Source organism: Rhyacophila brunnea, unplaced genomic scaffold (assembly GCF_057557595.1).
Source record: "Rhyacophila brunnea isolate RB1 unplaced genomic scaffold, BYU_Rbru_1.0 scaffold_1, whole genome shotgun sequence".
NCBI classification, from domain to species: Eukaryota; Metazoa; Arthropoda; class Insecta; order Trichoptera; family Rhyacophilidae; genus Rhyacophila; species Rhyacophila brunnea.
Window position 1 is genome coordinate 12,983,980 of NW_028232751.1, and position 13,252 is coordinate 12,997,231.

Sequence of the window (13,252 nt, forward strand, 5' to 3'; positions counted from 1 at the left end):
CATATCGGTACCTAGAACGCGTTGTCATATTCTGTTGAAAATGTACCAGGTTTTTTGTTTTTCACGAAAAAAAATAACGGAGAATTTTAAAAAACTCTGAGACCCCTTTTTATTTAGGTACCTCTTCTGACCAAAACACTTACCTACCGAAGAATTCAGGAAATTTCATTTTTAACCAAAGTCAACGGATTTTTTTACGTTTTTCAAGCAAAGTGATATCGGCAGTGCTCGAAATGGAAAATTTCACGAACAGGAACGCTCTATAATTTTTCGAAAAAACGGTATGCTTAATTTTTTTCTTTACATATGTACGTACGTTGGATGTATAAATGCAACAATAAACTTTGAACTTCTTACGCGGATGTATATTGAGCAAGTGGGCAAGGATTGTCAGCGCCGCAGGCGAAAGAACCTCGTCTCAACAAAGTATACCGTCAAGAATTGTATTATTATTTACTCTTACTTTATCTACCACTCATAATCAGCAGGCATGTTACTTCTACCACCACTCGTCACTGTTTATAACTTATATTACTGTCTCATTTGGGATAGCTCAGTTTGTTAATTAATTAAACTTAAAAAACAACATATCCACATACCTACCATAAAGATTCAAATTAAAAATTAATTTACATATAACAAATTTTACAGATTATAGATTCAAGACGAGCACAGAATATTTTTAAAAAAATTAAAGAAATAGTATTAAAATAGTGTTTAAAAATAAAGAAATAGATGCAGCAACTATTAGAAAAAATAGTAAGTACCTATACATAGACGAGTAAATACAAAATGTATACAGTACATATCAGTATACCGATAAAGCTAACTACGCCATTTAATTATTTAAGAAGTTATCAAACTAAGAATTTATAAATCGTTCACATAAACTCGTTCTCACGCAGGAGGAATATACCAATATCGGAAGCGATTTGGTTGAACACAGTGTGTAAGCGTTCTTAAGATAAATCAATCGGATAAAGCCATGGATGGCATCCACACAGCTTCAAACAAAGGATCCTCAAAGATTTCTTTTGGACCTTCTCCACCATAAGGGCCATTACGCCATACCTACTACTAAGAAAAGCTTCAAGCCATCATCACCAAACTACGTAATTATAGCATTTTAAATTACCAATGGTGTATCATTAATTATCGGCTTTTGAGCTTTGAGAATCGATGTCTCCGCCGAATCTTAGGGGTACATTGGTACGACCGCGTTACAAATACCCGAGTTCGTGAGCACAGCAGCCTTCGGTGATTGAAGTTATCACGAAGAGACGATGTACGTGGCTGGGACACGTATTCTGGATGCCGCCAAAGAGTGCGGCACTTCGTACCCTTGTGACACAGCCTCAAGGGTTCCATCGCCGTGGCCGCCTCTCCCTCACCCTGCAGCGGTGCTACAAAAGCGACCTATTTGCTGCAGGTCTGACATGGCGGGAGGCGCATGGCGATGGACCGAGGGAAGTGGCGCCAATGCTTGCCCTATGCCCCAATATTAGGACATGACAGGGTAGAAGAAGAAGTATCATTAATTATATAAGATAAAACATGACGGAAGGTGCAACTCGAGTTGTTAAACACGATTCCTATAGAATAATATAAAATTGTCATTAATCAGTAGGTACCTACCTATATTCAACATTATAAGGACTAATATTGTAGTGTATGTATTAACCTATACCATAGGCCCCACATCGTGAAGCTGGCCCCCAGGCTAGGATCTTTGGTGGGGCCCCCTTCTTATCGCTAAGAATAAAGGCAGTATGTACGGGGTAACAATAATCTGTATATTTAGTGTTTTATTGTATATTTTAAAACATCCATACGAATTATGGAGATGTCGAGTATTGATAAACAATTAAGAATTGTTTCGTATAACCACATAACTATAAATAATAGTATTGTAAGAAAATTCTTTTTTTTACTATTAAAGCAAATTTGTGATGTGTGTTTATCTCACTTATCTGGTCGATTCGCCTCGCCGGGCTCCTCCTGAGCACGGGCTCCCAGGCTAGAGCCCTTTCAGCCCCTCGTTGTGGAGACCATGACCTATATGTTACAATGACGATGCTTTGGTTACCATTATTGTAATATACGTACACTTACCACCACAGATTAAAGAACTTACCACCGTATTTATTTAATCTATGACTACCATCTAAAATTATTAAATTTGTTGTCCGCACTGAACACATACTTACCTAATTTGTGAGTGTATTTTAAACTAAACGATTCAATTTGTGATGTTTGTCCTTACCTAGTCTCATTATAGTCATTATTATTGCCACGGTGATGGATAATGATAATACAGAACAATAATTTATTATTATGATAGTAATAAAATTTTATTGGAGGATATTCCTTTTTTTTTTAAACAAATTTACAAACAAAAATTAACTAAAAGTTCTCTACATAGTAGGTATCTATTATTTCTATTATTTTTAAAGTAGCAAGTTACAACGTATGTAATAACACAATAGAAAGGTCCCTTAAAAATAAACTAATTACGGTAGGCTATTCAATAGTTTCATACCAAAAACATTTTTGTAGGAAAATGGCATAATGGTGCATTTATTTATTACTCATTGTAAAAATAAGGGTTTACGACACGTCATAAATATTTTTAACACGTCGAGTCAATTGTCGAAATGACATTGAATCAGAAAACCCTGTTTCAACTGTATTGTCGATCTTAAATGCTTATCGGAGTGAATTCTTAATTTTTTAGCAGATTTACACGAAGTACATACTACTTAATTAAACCTTCATAAAATTTATAAATATCCACTCATATTTATCATTTTCAAAACGAAAAAATTCTGCTTGTGGCCACTGGTCAACAGCATTATATGTTAAATCAGTTTGGATACCAACGACAAAAAATATACTTATATGTAATATATAGAAAGGTATCGCCTGCTGAGATGTTTAACCAAATTTCAAGAGAACAAATTTAAATAATACAAAATGTTTTAAAAAACAAGCGATTATCACTAATAAGTAGATTTTAGCGGAATTGTACGATTTAAATTACCAAACTTTATCATATTAATTTTACCACCGAAAATTTTGCCCGCAAAAATAGACGTGGGTATAAAATTAACACGGCGATTAGATGGCGATGAAAATAAATAAGTTTTATCACTCACAATAAAATATAAGTAATAAATTAGTAGGTAAGTAAATTCGCAATGCATACCAGTCAAAGGTAAAAGCGAGACTGTACTGAGATATTTCATACTTTAGAAATTATTATACAAATATGTAGGTGACATCTTTATTTTTTATTGAATTTAAGTTATTTAAGTACAAAAGGTTTTCAAACATTGTCAGCAAAGGCACAATTCTTTTGTAGCTTGCAGCTGTAGTTACTTTTTTTTATGTAAGTATGCAATTATTTGGAGTGTTTAGACAATGCACTTAGACACGGATGTATCGACACAAAAAAGAAAATTGAAAGAAATTTAGGGATGTCATAAATTTTATTTTTAACCCTTGCACGCCCGGCATGACATAACTTCGTTAATTTTTAATTTTGAGAAAAACTTTAAAAGATACATTCACACATAAATACCTCAATCTAACGAACCGCAACGCAATTTTAAATGAATCCACGAGCCGGAACGGTATATTTTGGAATTCCACGAACCACAACGGCGCTCCGGTGCGTTTCTGTCCATTTCGAGCGCTGGATATCGGCCAATCAGCTGGAGTCGCGATTCATACAAAAATGCTATATGGCCGCAGTACTGAATCTATACTTGGTGAGGTAAATCGCTCAAGTTTGCTATTGATATTTTGTCGTTTTCAATCGTATATAATGGATGGTTATGTGATAAGTGTTACGAATTCTCTTCCTGTAACCTCAAGGAACCCAGTTACAAGAAGTATGCAACGCAAAGAAAGGTAAACACAATTTGACACTTCAATCCGTGTTACCGCGTAATTTTTGGTAAATAACCCATATGCATCCCTGACTTTTTTCATTATGATTAGATACTTTAATTTTTCGTGTTATTTTCTGATCTATAAAAACATCCCTTACTCCATCCTGATTAAGTCTAGCATATGTGAAAACTCCCAAGCGTTTTTTGCCAAAAAAATCATCGATTTAGTTCTTTTTAAATAGGTACTTAATTAATTCCATACAATATGTTTTAAAAAATTGAAACGTATAATTAAATTAAATTTCAAATATTATTGGTATTTAATTTCATGATAAAAGTAGTTAACATAAATTTATATTCTTTAAAATCACATGACGCACCACTGGAATTTCAGCACTATATTATTTTAGCAAAGTGAGTGTCAAAAACAACTCTGTTCATAAAAGTGAGATTCAGAATCCACTCTATTCGACAATGAATTTCAAAACCCATTCTGCACAGTATTTAAACGAATATATTTTGTGTTATAAGTTATCTGCATACAAATTAAAAAGTTATATCACATTTAGTAGGTAACACATTTGAAGACAGTTACAAAAAAAGAATACATCTAATGCTTCATGTGACATGCACAATCGTTTTCCATGATTTACTCGAAACTTGAAAAACCTTCCAGATTGCTTTTTGAAACTCGATGATTCCTATTATCTAAATTTTTTTATTTATATGAAGTATGTAATGGAGTATAATATATAGGTAGGCAGGTAGCAATTTCGTAATGTTATATTTTGTTTGTATAAATATATTATTCATATAATAATATGTGCAGGGGTTTTCTGATAATATTATGCAAATAGATACAAAAAAATATTGGTAATTAACTATATACTTAATCAAATTTTCAACATAGGTACCTGTATTTTGTGTCTAATAGGTTTATATAAACAAGTAATTTTATAAAAAGCAAGCTGAAGTACCCTGTTTCGCACAAGGTCGCTTCATGGATACATTTATCTTAGATATTTAAAAAATAATAATAAGTAAATATCTTTTAAATATTAAAATATCTGTGTAATACAATATGGTAATATGAAAATAATTCTAGGAGTAAAGGTCAAACAAAAGAACCCTAAATTGAATTACAATCCAAAATATGCAAACGTTATTAATAGTATTAATATGTAGTAAAAAAATTCAAAATTGGACGGAACAAACAAACAACAAACTTTGTATTTTATATACTTAATACTAAAATAGAAACCTTCGCGGGTGTGCGCACAACAACTGACAAAAGTGTCATCGCAATCGGATGAATGGTATAAGAACGCATACGAATAGAAGAAGAAGATGGTTTTTCTAATTCAGAAACCATTGCGGGCGTGAGCACAACACCTGATCAAAATTTCATTGCAATCGGATGAATGGTATAGGAACACATACGAATAGAAGAAGAAGATGGTTTAACTAATTTAGAAACCTTCGCGGGTGTTGGCACAACAACTGACGAAAGTTCTATTGCAATTGGATCAATGGTATAGGAACCATACGAATAAAAGAAAATAGAATGAAGAAGAACAAGAAGAAGATGGTTTTTCTGATTCAGAAACCTTTGCGGGTATGCGCACAACAACTGACGAAAGTTTCATTGCAATCAGATGAATTGTATATGAACCATGCGAATGAAGGAGATAGAATTCAGAAGAAAACGATATTTTTTCTAATTCGGAACCCTTCGCAGGTGTACACACAATAACTCACGAAAGTTTCATCGCAATCGAATGAATGGTATAGGAACGCATACGGGACAGACATTCATTTTTATATATATGACCTTTTGTCAGTTACTATGCCTATAACCTTCGCGCAAGTGCAAGCAATAAGCTGACAAAGTTTTATCGCAATCGGATAAACGGTATGGCGGCGCATAAAATACGAACAAACAAACATTGATTTTTATATATTAAGAAGATATGTCAAAATACACATGTGTATATGTCTATTAAAGTTATGTAGGTAATATAATAAAGTTTTTTTGGTTTGTAATTAACTGCAGGTAATTATTTTTTCACATATTTGTGTTGATTTGTTCAAAATATTGTGTTTTTTGTCTTGCTATTAAACATAAAATACTTCCATTTGCATTATTCTTTCGAATCCTAATTTGCCTTTGCCTAATACAGTTTTTATGTGTTCAATCTCTTTGGTTTTATACTTCGGTGACAAAAATATGGCAACACTGCATCTGTTGGCAGCACTGCTGCAACTCTGCAAGCAGCGTTGCCATGTCTACTGAAATTTCAGTAGATCTACTGATATTTTTGGCAATATACTGAATCTACTGATATTTTCTGAAATCTACTGATATTTCTCCATTTCACAAAATTCCCACCAGCCGGGAAAAAAATTAGCCATCTTTGAAAACTTGGGAACTTCAAAATTTTTCTCCTAAAAAAACGAGCCGACCATGAAAAATAGGGAACCTGCGGCCCGCGGCGAAATAATTTTCCTAAAAAAAACAAGCCGACTATGAAAAATTGGGAACCTGCGGCCCGCGGCGAATTTTTTTTCCTAAAACAGAAATCTACTGATATTTTGTCGAATCTACTGAATTTTTTTTACACATTCTACTGAAATTTAAAATTTTGACTTGGCAACACTGTCTGCAAGTATTCTTTCAAAAACAAAATAACAAACAGTTTGTTGCTGTTTGGTTTGAAGATGTTCGTCGTGGCCGTCCGCTCCGATGGAATTGTGAGTGAATTGTAGCCCGCCATAATCGCCATGTTGTATTTTGAAGTACAGCAGATCGCTGCCGGTATTCTGAATTCCTTGGAGAATAAATTGTTCTCCGATTCCAAATGTAAGTTGCCAATATTTTAAATGCATTGCTTTTGTTTTTCGCAGTCTTTTTTTACTTATCTATGTAAACTGTGAAAGTGCTGCTAACGTTTAAATATTAAGGTTAGTTTTAATGGTTTCTCGCTTCGATGATTTTATTGTTATGATCTGTTCATGGCCGCGACGTATCTTACTGCCGGTGCTGTAAATTTGACGAATGCATAACATTTTCTGATCCCGAACGGCAATTCCCGCTATTTTTGTCATAACTGCTGTTGGGCTTCTATAAACGCAGTCTTTGTAGGGTGTATGTGTACATGCGTATTGTATATTATATGGGTATTAAGCGGGAAAGCCGGGTCCCGCTGCATAAAGCCTTAATTGAGCTACTTTACAAGCTGCTTGTTGACGAATTTAAAAGCAAGCGAGTCAGCTAGTGGGATTGTCATGATGACACACAAAACTTTCCACTCGCTCAAGCCAACAAGCTAGCGTATTGTAGGTACGTAGAAGTATCCAGGGGGGCGAAAGAGCCATACAAAAATTATACCCGCTGATCAGCCTATAGTACCATGTACAGCTCATAGATGGCTGTATGACGGCCGTAAATTAACAAAAAATCGTTCGCCCATCTCTAATTTCGCCCATCCCTATGATTTGCTAGTACGATGCTCAGATTAGTGAAAGCCAATCAAATTAACGGATTTGATTAGTATGAAGTCTTTGCAAATACCATACTCTAGCAACTGAAGTTATTTAAAAATAACTGTCAAACGTCAAACTGTCATTTCACTCAAAGATATACGTGTTCACTATTTCAGCTCTAAAAAATCTTATGATATCTACATATTACTTATCAATACAATCAATAAAATTGTGTTATTATAGTTATCTGTGATTATAGTATTCGACTGCCCTGAATTAATATTATATCGGTATGTATTTTGGCATTGTGTTTATTATACTTACATGACAAACCATTTGGCATACTGACTATTGTAATAATTTTACGAATATAAACCAATAGACTTCCAGACTGATATTCTATTCTTACAAATACAAAACATCGTCTTATATGCATTAATTTTATCCTGATATAAAAACGATAGCCAGTAACTGTTATCTTAATATTAAGAATTCAATCAAGCATTAGAGTCATTCGAGTTCACTAAACCAAAAAAATTCATTGAGTTATCACACGTAACTGTCGTTTAAAGCATGTTAATAAATTATGTAATCATTCTCTTTTATTCGTTATGTTATGTCATAAAAAAATAGTCCATGAAAAGTGTACTTCAAACCAATTATAGGTTACCTACATGATGATCCTATTGTCATTCAAAAAATTTCAGGTGCCTCGAAGTTGTTGGGTGCCTGGCTGTGAGGTGAAGGGTGTGCCTTGTTACATCCTACCGAAGGCAGATCATGAACGACGGCAATGGATCCGTTTAATCGCGAATAGAAAACTTAAACTTTTAGGCAAACCACCGTCAACGGTCAACACTAAGCTGTGGAATTTCAAAAACATTAAGATAAGTAAAGATGGCCTTTTTTATAATGTCTACGTTTTAGCGTTAGAATTATTAATTTGTACATTTTATTTAATGTAACGCCCACGGTGGCCGAGAGGCTTAACCGTTGGACTATAACGCCATGGGTCCCAGGCTCGAATCCTGGGTCTGGCAAGTACACATATTGTTTTTCAATTTGTGTGTGTGTCAGGGTATGGACCTAATAGGTTGAGCAAATGGCTGACATCCATTTCTCGTAATCTGTCAATACAAACCTCCACTCTGTGGAGGCCCATATGATCCTATTAAGATCGGACGTGGTCGAAAGAAAAAGAAAAAAGAATTTAATGTAATACGTACGTACTGGCGATTAGTATTTACGTATTCATTAATCGTTTAGTACTTGCGTTTTCAAGTCTCGCTTTTTCTTCTCTTAGTATTTACCATGATCAACTTTCTTACGAAGTGAGTTATTATTATTTGTTTACATATTTTTCTAGTAACAAGGAGTTCAAGAAAATGGTCCGGGCAGCCTTTAGTCAGATCCAATTCAGAGGGGCGGCATTGGCCGGTTTTGGCCACTAAGCTGTGGAATTTCAAAAACATTAAGATAGGTAAAGATGGCCTTTTTTATAATGTCTACGGTTTAGCGATTGCATCATTAATTTCTGCATTTTATTTAATGTAATACGTACGTACCGGCGAATAGTTTTTACGTATTCTTTAATCGTTTAGTACTTGCGTTTTCAAGTCTCGCTTTTTCTTCTCTTAGTATTTACCATGATCACCTTTCTTACGAAGTGAGTTATTATTATTTGTTTACATTTTTTTCTAGTAACAAGGAGTTCAAGAATGCGACCGTTCATGCATCTTCTCATCACATCCAAATGGACCTGACTCGACTACGCGCTACAGCTGATGCATCAAATGAGTTACAAGCTGTTTGCCTGTTCAACCCGACATAAATACTATCCATATTATTTGTATAATACCTACATAATATTATGAATATGTTTTCAATAGGTTTGTGTCTGAGATGTTCCAATTTATGTATGTGAAGAATATAATATTTATGAAGTAATTTAAATAATCGTCTTTTATTATTTTCACTGCTATTATTTACTTGAAGACTTTGAATTATAAAATAACATACACTTAATTATTATGTAATTATATATTTTAATTTTTCTTACTTATTTCCACAATTATATTTAATATCGGGTTTGTCTTTATGACATACTCAATTTAAATATGACTGTAGAAATAAGTACGAAAAATAAAAATATATAACTTCGATAATAATTGAGTGTATGGTATGTTATTTTATAATCCAATTTTTAATTAAAATATATTTTCAAAATTGGCGGGCTTTTTCGATCGTAGTTCAGGTACAGCTCAGAGATGGCGCTGTTTAGCGGGAATAATTTTGTTCGACTCTTGCGAATCTATATCTTTGGTACGTAGGGCGTATTGAGTAGCTCGTTTTTTGCCGGAGGTCGCTACTATTGCTCTACTGCGCAGACACATTAGGACCACACGCCAGCTTGTAACGTGTAAAGTTGAATGGCTTTCAACTTTTCTCGGTAGATTGTTTACAATTTGCCTGTTATAGTAAGTACACATGTACATTCTTGCTCGATGGTTTTACGCTCATTCCAACATGTCTCAACGTGTGTACCATTTGGCTGATGGTTTTTTGTTCGACATCAAACAAATTGCGCTATCCGAAAAAGATTGAAGGTCTGTAATTCTTGCTCGATGTAATTTGAGTGAGGACACAACCAGCAAGGCTCGTGTGAGTTGTTCGACTGTGTGGACGCAACGACGAGTATGCTTCCAAGTCTTCATGCTCGATCGAGCAAAACCATCGAAGAACGTACGTGGGTACTAGGCTTTAGCTTGTTCGATGATGACATTGGGCTAGTTTACAAGCAGATTGTAAATTCGCCAACAAGCAGCTTGTAAAGTAGCTCAATGTCATTGAGGCTTAAGTAATATAAATATGGTATTCGACAGTAAATGAATTGCATCAGCCATCGTAGGTAAACAGGGGTGCGTCGAAATAGTCCCATCCACAAGCCGTTGCGACATGTTGCAGCGACTGGCTCTCGTGTCAGTGGACCATCTTTAAAGTTGGTAATTTTATAGTACTCCCATTTATTATATTTTTGTGATGTGGTCTTTTGAGACCAAAAACCTGCAGCCTGCTGTAACTTTTGGTTTGAACAAAACACTTTCATTACCGCATTTTTTCGATCGCTAGATCAACGCATCATAATGCTTGCGTAGCGTGCGCATTGCCTGTCTCAATCCGTTTTCAAAATGGCCGTTTTTCGTGATTGAGGTGCTAGGTCACAACTCCATCACCAATGCACACCTTTTCAACATGTAGGTAGTCATTGTTTATTAACCTAATGATTTCGCGAAAAATGTTTAATGTTATAGGTACCTACTGAGAAATTTGTACTAGCAAATTACGGTTTTATTTATAATCAAAATCAAGTTTTTACTAAATTATACATATTTATAAACTAAGTTTATTAACTAAATATTAAACAGTAAATTACTACTTGACACAACCATTCGTTCAGTGAGGCAGATATTCTTGAATGGCTTAGGTTTCCTGGCTTTCCCCATGACCAAAAGCTTCATTTTGTGTGTCCAGTTTGCATTGGAGCACGGCATAATTTTAATGTAATGCGGTCGGTCCTTGGGCACTTTCCACCCTGGTACATTACTTTCTTCGCGATGAACGTATGTTTTACGGAGAAGTTTCCAAAATAAACCCGTCTCATCCGAACTAGTAAAAATAACGGCGGATTATAGTAGTTGTCAGATAATTGAGCGGCAGATTACCGAGAGTATACTGTATTTCTAATTTACTTATCTACCCATTTTCTTGTATTTTTTTCCATTTTATTACGGTTTTGATCTTTACTATACAGTCATCTATTTCGGATATAACATCTCACAGTGAATTGTGATACGGCCAACTGCATACATACAAATTTCCCGATGCTGGTGTGTAGAAGCTAATTTAAAAATAAAATCTTGTCAAATTTTTTTATAAAACTATTAATTACTTAATTTGGATTTGTTTTTTTTTTCAGTATATGATAACGATGTCCTGCTCTATTCAACATTCGGCGGCATATTTGAACGCGCATGCGAGATCATCAATAGACCCAACGCAAGACTGGGACACTCGGACCAAATCTATTGACTTGTTCGGAAGATAAACTACTGCCCGTGTCCTGCGTTTCAATACAAAGTGTTGATGTCTGCGTCGGAATTTACGTGCAAACATGTGCTCGCCTTGAGTACCACGCGGGTGCTTGGGAAGTGCGTGGAGCAGAGTGTTGCGCAGATCCAGTATGATACCATAACGAATTCTATATAAGCAGTTGATGATTTGCTTCAGAATTAAATAAAACACTAAGAGCGGAATGCAGAATCTAAGAAATCGTTCCTAAGGATAAGTCACCGAAAAGGATGACTTAACTATAGACAATCCTGAGTATAGAGTTAAGGAATCCTTAACCATAGACTATTTTTGTTATGAACACGCCCCCTTCCGTATTACGCATGAGTGCAGGACCGTAACAAAAATATCGATATTTTGAAGTATCAATACTTTATGAAAGATACATCGATATTTTGCTATTGATAATTTCTTTCGATAACGATGGATACCTATATAATAAGATTATAAATAATTCTTCGCAAACAACCATAATTTGACAACGATAATTACAAACATGTAACTAACAGTGTGGTAACTAAACAGTAACTAACCTGTGGGGCTAACAGGGCTCTAGCCTGGGGGTCAATCAGATAAGTGAGATAAACACACATCACAAATTTGCTCTAATACTAAAAAAGTCGCCTGCGCACTATTTATTTCAACGATTTTAACAATAGTAGTATGAAGCATTTTTTTTATTATCGTATGTCGCGATACTTGACAACTCCACAATTCAAATAGATATAAATTCTAATGGTTTTAAGTTTTGTACTATTCCATTTGAATCGTTTTTTGCGACACGGGTATCGCCTTTCGGCATCTTCGGGCACTATGCACGCTCACCAATGGTAAATACAATTGACACACCGACTCGCGTCGTATAAAAATGACCCATTCACTGCGTCCAACGCAACTGGTGCGTTGCCCATCAGGTGGACAGATATACTTAGCATGTTATTTAAATGTGATAATTAAATATTAATTAAATGGTCCGCAGTGAATGGAGACTGCGGACCTTTTAATATAGAGATATATTAAAAAATACACAAAATCACTAAAAATACAGTGAATATCCTTCATTTTACCTCGAACACCATTAGAATGCTGTATTTCGAAAACGTTGCTTGACACATTTTAAGAAACAGTGACAGTGCAAAAATCTTCATATTACCTAAATACATAAATGTTAGTAGTTTTTTTAAAGACAACGGTTAACATTTGCTATAAAATAATATATTTTACATCTACCTACCTATTTATTTTTATACCTATAGGATTGTTTTCACTATTTTGACTAAAACACAATACTGACTTGTAACGTTTTCAAAATACAGCATTCATTTTGAAAACGCTAATATTGAGCGTCACATTGCTTTTAACCCTAAGTCATCTTAAAAATCCTGGCCTGGGGAGTGGGGGCCCGGTTCAGGTTGTGTGGGCCACCCTTTCCTTAAAGGACGATACTTTCTTTCAATACGATACCCATTCCATGTATCGATACTTTTTCAATGGATAGACAGGCCTATTCTTTTTTTTTGCTGCGTAATACCGTGCAAAAAACAAGAGTGTTGCCATGTTAAAAAAATATCTTGCGGTGCCTGTAGAATCACGTATAATGACTTACAACGGAAACATAAGAGTATTATAATTAAATATTAATATGTATTTATAGTTATTGCATTTATAAAGTGCAGTTGTCATATTTTTGTCATCGTTTAACAATTATAAAATAATTTACCTAAACTATAGGAAAGAGAATTTTTCAA

The 13,252-nt window shown here is 34.5% G+C and overlaps 1 long non-coding RNA gene across 1 annotated transcript; it reads left to right on the forward strand.

Annotated features, from left to right (window-relative positions):
- Window positions 1-6,596: 6,596 nt before the first annotated feature.
- LOC147079482 (uncharacterized) lies at window positions 6,597-9,326 on the forward strand. Its single transcript, XR_015069252.1, has 3 exons — window positions 6,597-6,753; window positions 8,084-8,856; window positions 9,078-9,326. It is a non-coding gene; the product is annotated as an uncharacterized LOC147079482 (long non-coding RNA).
- Window positions 9,327-13,252: the final 3,926 nt, after the last annotated feature.